General features: G+C 46.5%; 1 long non-coding RNA gene across 1 annotated transcript; it reads right to left on the minus strand.

Annotated features, from left to right (window-relative positions):
* Positions 1-4468: 4468 nt before the first annotated feature.
* On the minus strand, positions 4469-8987 carry LOC112308401 (uncharacterized). The gene is made up of 2 exons (XR_002975163.4): positions 8613-8987; positions 4469-4755 (listed from the first exon to the last, which is right to left on the minus strand). It is a non-coding gene; the product is annotated as an uncharacterized lncRNA (long non-coding RNA).
* Positions 8988-9071: the final 84 nt, after the last annotated feature.

The following is a 9071-nucleotide window of genomic DNA, read 5'->3' on the forward strand; positions in this document are numbered from 1 at the left end:
GCTTGCGCCTGCGCAATAAGGAGTCCTAGACTCCGCACCCTCTGAAGGAAACGCCTCGACCTCATGGCGCATGCGTAAGGGGAATCTTGACCACCCCTTCTACCTCAGATGTCGTCGGTACGTAGGACGTTGAAAAGACCACGCCACTGTAGCGCCTGTTTCGACTACAACGCATGCGTTGTAGGAAACGCCCCACCTTGGCTTAAACTCGATTTAAACACACGTTTAAAAAAACTTGCGCTGTGGGGTGGGCCCCTTGTCCCAAAGCCCATCCCCCATTCTCCCCGCCCCCCCTTCTAGGGCTCCCGTTACACACATGCGCGGGAGAATCGTCTCCTCTAGTCTTCCGGTGGTCGGATTATCACACAGGTCGGCTTCAGTTCTCTAAACGGTAGGGCTGCTCTACCATAGAGTTTCACTCGGAAAGATAGAGCGGTCCTGTCCTAGCCACCATCTTGTTTAAAGCCTTGGTCTGCATTGGCCCCTATGGCTCCCATGGAGGCTATTCTACTCCTGAATAAAGGGACTTACTCGTCACTTCTTTTTTCTACTGTTCTCTGCGGTCCCCAAAACAATTTTTGGAGTACCCTTTAAAAATTATAAGAATGTTATGTTGAATTCCACTGACGTTCTGTTAAATGATAGAAGATGACCATGAAGCTGGAAACAAGCTATCTTTTGGAATGCATGTCCCTATCCATCGTTCTAGGGAAGAAAGCTGCTGCTTTTCCCGAAACTTTCTAGTCTCCCTCCATTTTCTAGGTTTCCAGCACTACTTTCACAGCTATCTTGTTTGCTTCAGTAAGCTTGGTGAACAGTAACAGTACTGTGAAACGAAACAAGCAATTAAGTATCCAGGCTTAGCATCCAAAACCCTGAATTTGGTTCTTGTTTTAACACTCCTGAGACATGATCAATGTGAAGTGCAAATATAAGCTTGAATTAATAAATTTGTGTAGCACATTAAACTATCACACACACACCCCAGCTCATTCCACTCAATTTTCTGAAATTTCTGCCCTTTCCTTTGTAAAACAAAGCTTTCTGGGAGCATCATTTAGAAGTTAAAGTGATGATGCCTTGGCTGGTATGGCTCAGTGGATTGAATGCCAGCCTGTGGACCAAAAGGTTACCAGTTCAATTCCTAGTCAGGGCACATTCTGGGTTGCGGGCCAGATCCCTAGTTGGAGGCACGAGAGAGGCAACCGATCGCTGTTTCTGTCGCACATCATGTTTCTCTCCCTCTCCTTCTCCCTCCTTTCCCCTCTTGCTAAAATAAAATCTTTACTAAAAAAAGAGTTACAATGGTGATAATGGTATAGGTTGTGCATGTGTGGGGCAGGAAGTATATGGGAAATATATGCGAGGTCTGTCCAGAAAATGCCCAGCCATTGTTAATATAATGAGAACGGTTTGCGAGACATCAATGTAACCTGGCAGCCAAGGATAATGGACTGGAATGTGCTTGTGTGAACAATGACAACTTTACTGTACTAGTCGGTGTGGGTGGTAGACCCTGCTGAGTAAGCATGTGTACCATGTGGCTGTTGCATTCAAAATGACTGAACAAGAAGAGCAACGAATCTGCATCAAATTTTGAGTTAAACTTGAACGTTCCTCCACAGAAACTATTTGGATGATTCAGAAGGCTTTTGGGGACAATGCAGTGAGTGCAGGGCAAATAAAAGTGTGACACAACCATTTCAAAGACGGTTGAGAATCTGTCGAAAGCGATCCAGTTCTGGAAGGCCTGCAACAAGCAAAACACCTGAGAACGTAGAATGTGTACAGGCTGCAATTGACAAAGATCGGTGACTGACAATGCAAGAACTAGAAGCTGATCTGGGGATTCCAAAAACTACTGTGTCCGAGATTTTGATGCAGGATCTTGGCATGAATTTGTTCTGTGGCTTCTACCACCAGAGCAGAAGGAAGATCATGCTGCAGTTGCTAATGACTTGATTCAAACTGCTACCAATGAATCTTCTGGCTTTTCCCAAAACTAAAATCACCTTTGAGCCCTGGCTGATGTGGCTTAATGGGTTGAGCACTCGCCTACGAACCAAAGAGTCACTGGTTCAATTCCCAGTCAGGGCACATGCCTGGGTTGTGGGCCAGGTCCCCAGTAGGGGGCACGAGAGAGACAACCACACACTGACATTTCTCTCCCTCTCTTTCTTGCTCCCTCCCCCTCTGTCTTAAAAAATTAAAATAAAATCACCTTTGAAAAGGAAGAGATATCAGACCATCAATGAGATTCAGGAAAATACGACGGGGCAGCTGATGGCGATTCCAACAAAGGATTTTGCAGAGTGCTTTGAACAGTGAAAGAGACACTAGGAGAACTGTGTGAGGCCCCAAGGTGCCTACTTTGAAGGGGACTGAGCCATCATTGTCCTATGTGCAATGTTTCTTGTATCTTCTTCAATAAATGTCTCTAGTCTTCATATTACATGGTTGGATACTTTCTGGGGCAGATCTTGTATGCCATTTGTTGTGAACATAAAACTGCTCTAAAAAGTAAAGTTATTATATTTGGGGGTGGGGGGTTGGAGCTGGACTGGATGCAAAAGACCAGTGAAGAGCATCTGACAGTAGCCCAAGTGAGCAAGAATGAAGACCTGGATGAAGGCAGTAGTAGTAGGGCTGGGAGGGAAAGATGAGTACCAAAGACGTTTTGGAGATCTAACTGATGGGACTTGGTGGTTAATTAATGAGGAAGATGAGGTCGAAGGGTAAGTCAAAAGTGCCTTCAATCTGTGTGACTGGGAGATGTAACATAGTGATCAAGACATTCCTGAAGGCACATGCGGTCATATAGGAACTGGGAAATCCTCTTAAGGTTCTGGGATTCCGAGATTCAAGCTCCGAGTTGAATGGCATGAGCACATTAGTCTCAGAGCAAAGCTGGGCTCAGGAAGGTAGGTAAGAATGGGGCTGAGGACAGACCAGCTATTTTTTTGTACTTGTCCCTCACCTGGAAGGGAAAGGGTTCTAGTTTTATCAAGAAGAATGGTTTTACATGATTTAAAAGATTCTGCCAAAATTTGTTCTTCTTTTTCCCCCCTAATTTTGGCTCTGGGTTTTTTAAAGGTTTTTATTTATTTATTTTTAGAGAGAGGGGAAGGGAGGGAGAAAGAGAGAGAGAGAGAAACATCAATGTGTGGTTGCCTCTCACGTGGTCCCCACTGGGGACCTGGCCTGCAACCCAGGCATGTGCCCTGACTGGGAATTGAACTGGCAACCCTTTGCTTCGCAGCTCAATCCACTGAGCTATACCAGCCAGGGCCAAAATTTCTTTATTATGAAAATAGGAGTCCATTGTAGAAAATTTTTGAAAAACATAAAAAAATTAACCATAAACTCCACACTCAGAGGCAACGCTCTTAATGTTTAACCATATTTTCCTCCGAACTTTTTCTATGCCTTTAAAAAAAATACATCTAACAGGGTGAAGGGCTTTTAGGAACAATTATAAAGGACACATGGACAATAATGGGGGTGGGGGGTGGAAACGGGAAGGAGGTGGGGAGGGCTGGGGGCTGGGGTGGGGGGAAAAGGCAGAAAACTGTACTTGAACAATAAAATTTAAAAAATAATGAAAAAAATACATCTGAGATCATAGTGAATTGTCTCTGTGTTGCATGTGGAGGTAAATTAAGTCATCCAATGGAAAGAATCCCAGGTAGAAAAAGAATAGGCCGAGGTTGCGGTTGAGGGGGGAGTTCTCTGTGGTACAGATACTTCACAGTGAAGTGATCCTTATCTACGGGACCTAGACAGGGACTATTCTTCCTTCCACCCTCAAGGGCTTCCATAAAAGTCAAACACATCAAATGGACTTTGAGAATAAGCAAACAGGTGACTCTTTGAGGAAGGGGGGTCTTAAACCTACTCTCACAGCACTCAGCTGCTGAGATCATAGCAGAAATCTAGACTTCACTCACTCATCCATTCATTCACTTAATATTTACTGAGTCTAAGTATCAGATACTTGGGATATAAGGAGGGTGAGCTTAACAGTATGATCTGTGCCCCATGGTCGGGGTTGGGGGGAACTTTCAGATAATAAATAAAAATTCAACGTTGGTCTGTGTGCTCAGGCCAGTACCTAGCTACCACCAGTAAATGACGGGTTTATAAACGGGAGTTGACAGGAGAGGAGGAGGACCACTTGAGGGTGCCTGAGGGATCTTTGTGATTTTGACTTTGTCTCTTTGGAAGCTAAAACAAAAAAGACGGTGTGGGTGAAGAAGAAAGAGACTTCTTATCCTGGAGGAAAAACCTTATCCAAAAGTCCTCCCTACCCTCCACTTCCAGAGGCCTTGTTCAACCTGCATGGTAGAGAGAAGTCAGACAGTTTCTTAGAACTGGACAAAGTGAGTAGGAATAAGGCTGGGGGAAGACTATAGACCCAGCTCATAGAGGAAGGAAACTCAATAAGCCAATCACAAATGACTATATAGTGTTGACTATGATGATTCATTTGCTCATTCATTCACTCTCCAGGTGGTCACAGAAGGCTTGCTCTGTGCCAGGCCATATGGCTGGTCGGGGGAATTCAGAGGTAGCCAGGCAATTGCAGAGAAGTGTGATGCAGCCCACTGCAGAGAATGTGGGTTTGAGTGAGCACCACGATGGGGCCAAAGCCAGCCTGGAAGCCTGGCAGATCTTTTAGCAGTGGAGACATCAGAACTGAGGATTTCTGAAGAAGGATCATCAGCTCTCAACAGGGTAAGGAAGGGTCTGGGAGTTCTGTGGGCAAGAGATCAAGAAACATTAGCTAGGCCCTGGCCAGGTAGCTCAGTTGATTGCAGCATCATCCCCATATGCTAAGGTTGTGGGTTGGATCCCTGGTCAGGGCACACACAAGAAACAACCAATGAATGCATAAATAAGTAGAACAACAAATCAATGTTTCTTTCTCTCCCTTCCTCTCTCTATCTAAAAATCAATCAATACATTTTTTTAAAGTGTTTTTCATAAGATTTTTAAAAAAATAATTTTATTTATTCACTTTCAGAGAGAGGGGAAGAGAAGGGGAAAGAGAAGGAGAGAAACATCAGTGTGTGGTTGCCTCTCACGTACCCCTTACTGGGGACCCAGCCAGCAACCCAGGCATGTGCCCTGACTGGGAATTGAACTGGCGACCCTTTGATTCACAGCTCACGTTCAGTCCACTGAGCTACACCAGCCAGGGCTAAATAAATATTTTTTTAAAAAGAAACATTAGTTGGGTATCAACCCTGCACTGTGGGCTCTCCTATAGGGAGATGGAAGCTCAGATTGTTTATGCATCAGTTTGGCAACCAATGACACATAGGAGAACTAGTAATTACTGTTTTGTTTTAGAAGGTCCAGACATGTAATAAAAGCAGCCTTCAAATCAAGAGGAACTCTACTTGAGAAACCACTTCTGGGGAGCCTAGTCTACACTTGGACCTGATTTAGAGGATGAGGTCTGAAACTCCTGATGCCATATGAATTAAGACTTTGGAGTTCTTAGGGAGGGTGTAGTACATTTTGCATATGGAAATGATGTAAATTGTTGTGGTCAGATGGCAGACTATGTTACCCTATATTATCCAAAGATTGTCACAGTAGCATTTCTCATCTCACACGCTCTTATCCCATGAGTTTGCCATTCTCCATCAAAAGGTCCGATGGATCTGGGCAGGCTTGTGTCTGCTTTGGCCAAGGGATTGTTGAAGAAGATGGGAAGTATAGTCCCAGCACAGTGGAAGGAGGTTGGTGACTTGGAAATTAGGCTCTGGTGTTAGGCTGATCTGCATTTGAATCCAGTTTAGCATGTTCCATAGTGGTATAAGTTTAGGCTGGTAGCTTCACTTGATTATACCTCAGTTTCCTTATCTGAAAAACTGGGATAATTAACATAGTATCCACTTCCCAGGGTTGTTGTAAGAACTAAATGACTGAGGCATCTAATATGCATAGAACAGTATATGGCACATAGCAAATGCTCAACAAATACTAGCTCCTACGGTAGTATTTTATTACAGTAGGTAAAAAAAAAAACAGGAAAGGATGTTTCAGGAAGGAGGTGGTAAGTAATACCAGATATGATAGATAGGACAAGGAGGTAGAGGGGGGAAAAGATCAAGGATTCGGCAGAGTGTTAGCAGAGCCAGCCGGGAAAGAGGGGAAGACAGAGGTAAGCAACAGTGGCTAAAGAGTAGATGGGAGAAGAGAATATGGAGGCTGTAGGTATCAATACTCTCTACAGCAGTTGAGAAATGACAGAGCAGGAATTCCAAGAAGAAGTAAACTCCTATTTGAGCTGCAAGAAGAAAGTTGGAGGGGAAAGTTGTTGGGAGTATTTGCTACTAGTGGGCAGAGGGGATACCACATTTTAAATCTTTCAAATATTATCTCAGTTTGATACCACAAATCTCCACTTTTGCTGTGCTGAGCCTGGGCATCCAGGAGAAACTGTTCTACAAATGAGGAATGGGCACTAAAGAATGATCCCCTGTGGGAATGTGGTGATATAACTCAGCAAGGAAGGGGTGGGAGGAGAAAAAATGGAGCTGAGATGTGGGCTTGTCACGTTTCAGAAAGCCTACAGAGCAACTGGCTAGAGAGTCTGATAGAGGTAGGAACACCCTGGCTGGTGTTGCTCAGTGGATTGAGTGCCAGCCTGCAAACCAAAGGGTGGAGGGTTCAATTCCCAGTCAGGGCACATGCCTGGGTTGCAGGCCAGGTCCCCAGTGGGAGGCACGTGAGAGGCAATCACACATTGATGTTTCTCTCCCTCTCTTTCCCTTCCCCATCTCTCTAAAAAATAAATCTTAAAAAAAAGAAGGAACATTAATAGAGAGAGAGGAGAGAGAGAAGGGATTGTAGACCATTGCTGAAGCCATCTTGGTGAGGTTTGAAAGAAAGATGAGGAAGTAGGGACAGTCAAGACTGATTTCAGGAAGTTTGGTGTTAAATTAATGGAGATGTACTACTGGGCAATAGTTAAGGAGGCAAGGTGGGGCTTTTTGTTACAGAGACACAAAAGTGAGACAACTTCAGGTTGGCAGAAGCAAATGAAAGGACAGTGACAGAGAAAGCAGGAAGTCTTTTTCCCTAGAATGCCTGGAGCCCATAAAAATATTTAAATAACCAGAAAATTCTATGCACAAACCCTTCAACTGAACAGGGAAATTAATCGCATATCTCTGTGGCATCTGCTAATTCTTATCCACGGGAATAGAGAGCATGTAACTGTTGTAGGTACACATGTGTTGTTTCATGGTTCAGAGGCCTTGGTGGGAGTACTTTTCCCTGCAGCATCCCCACCCCTGGTCTCCTAGCCAGTCTTTAATCTTACTACAAACAGGGTTCCTCTCATTTCACCCGCAAAACTTACAGTTAAACTTAGTCTACACCTGAGCTCTTTCGTGTACCTTCCGTGAGATTTTTTGTTTCCGGGGACACATTGTAAACTATCTTGCTTGCCTTTTCCCAGTCTTGGTCTCCTGCTTCTGGCACCCCTTGAGCTTAGGGGTGGACACAAGTAAATCGGTCCTTAACAGGCTAAAGGAGGGCAGTCAATTTTGTGTCTTTCGCCACCTCGCCTTGTGATTTAGCTGTTTTCTCATCTTTTCTTTTATTTTTTCCTGGGAAATAGAACTCCGAAACTGTGAGGTGAAAGGAGCACCCGATTAAATAACGGCAAGGAAGCCGGTGCAGGCGGCCCCCAGGAACGGCCAGGAGAGGGCGCTCCAGGACAGGTATTGGCGGCGGCGGCGGCGGCTGCTGCCGCCGTAGCCAGAAAGCTGAGGGCCCGGTCTGGCAGGGGACACCTGGACTGGGGAAGCGCACGTGGAGAGGGGCGGTGCGTGGGGGCACGTGTGCTGCCCTGGGCGCTCTGTCCTGGCTAAAAATAAGAGCTGCCTAGCGTCTACCACGTCCTCTCTGGGTCGCGGAGGCGGCCCTCGGGAGGAGCGACTTCTGGAGCCGCATTAATCTGGGAGGGAGATTGCGCCTCCTAGGACGGATCTCCTGGGCTCCTGAGAACCGGAGGCAGGCTTCCCACCAGGCCCCAGTCTTCTCATCTGTAGAATGGGACCATTCTTTTTTTTTTTTTTTTTTAAGAAATATGGAGAGCCTTTGTTGTGTCTGGCACTGTTCCAGGCGTCAGAACTGTTATTGCTGTGGAGTTCACAGTCTAGCGTTGTGGTGGAGACTGGGGAGGGCGGATAGGGAGGTCGGGGAATAGAATTAAGAAGCAAAAGAACAAACAGGATGCTCTCATATTTTCAAAAATGCCATGAGAAAAATAAAGGATGATGTAATAGAAGTGGTATTTGAAGCTGGTATTTGAAGAAGTCACCCTGAGAGGCACAGAGGGCACGTCTAGGCCAAGGAAACTACCTGTGCAAGGCCCTTGAGTCTGGCTAGTTGGAGAAAAGAAGAGAAGGGAACGGCCAGGGCGAGGGAGGCCCCGCCTCACCGGAGATCACAGCGCCCAGCACGACTGACCCTGAAACTGCTCTAGGGTGATAGAGGGCGAGGGAAGAATAGCTTGATTAGGGTACTATCTGGATTAACGCGTTTATCAAACTCAGCGAAGAGTTGTGCATTTTGTCAGATGTAAATTTTACCTTAAAAACAAAAGGTGAGAGTCCTCGGCTTGTGAAAGCAACGGTGAGCTAGGAAAGTCGTTCTGCTATGTCTTGCAGCTTGCAGCAGGCGAATACCGCAGTCGGGGCTGTGCAGGCATCCTCTAGAGAGAGGGTGGGGGCGCGCAGGGAGAAGGCATTCACACCCAAGCAGCGTACGAGCCAGGGCGGTCTCGAGAGCGGAGGTGATCCTCGCGCTCGAGGCCAGACGGAGACTGCGGAGTCCCGGCCCCGACCCAGGTCGCTAGGGGCAACCTTGGAGCTGCCACCCCACCCCGCCCTTCGCCCTGAGGCCAGGTGGCGGTTGGGGCGCCACCAGCCCGTTTGATTTCCCGCGGCCGGTGGAAAGGGGCAGGGGGAGGGGAAAAGGGCTGTCGACCAATGGGTGAGGCTGTGCACAGTCACGTGACAGCACCGGGGCGGGGCCCAGGTGTACTTACG

Source organism: Desmodus rotundus, unplaced genomic scaffold (genome assembly GCF_022682495.2).
Source record: "Desmodus rotundus isolate HL8 unplaced genomic scaffold, HLdesRot8A.1 manual_scaffold_564, whole genome shotgun sequence".
Lineage (NCBI taxonomy): Eukaryota > Metazoa > Chordata > Mammalia > Chiroptera > Phyllostomidae > Desmodus > Desmodus rotundus.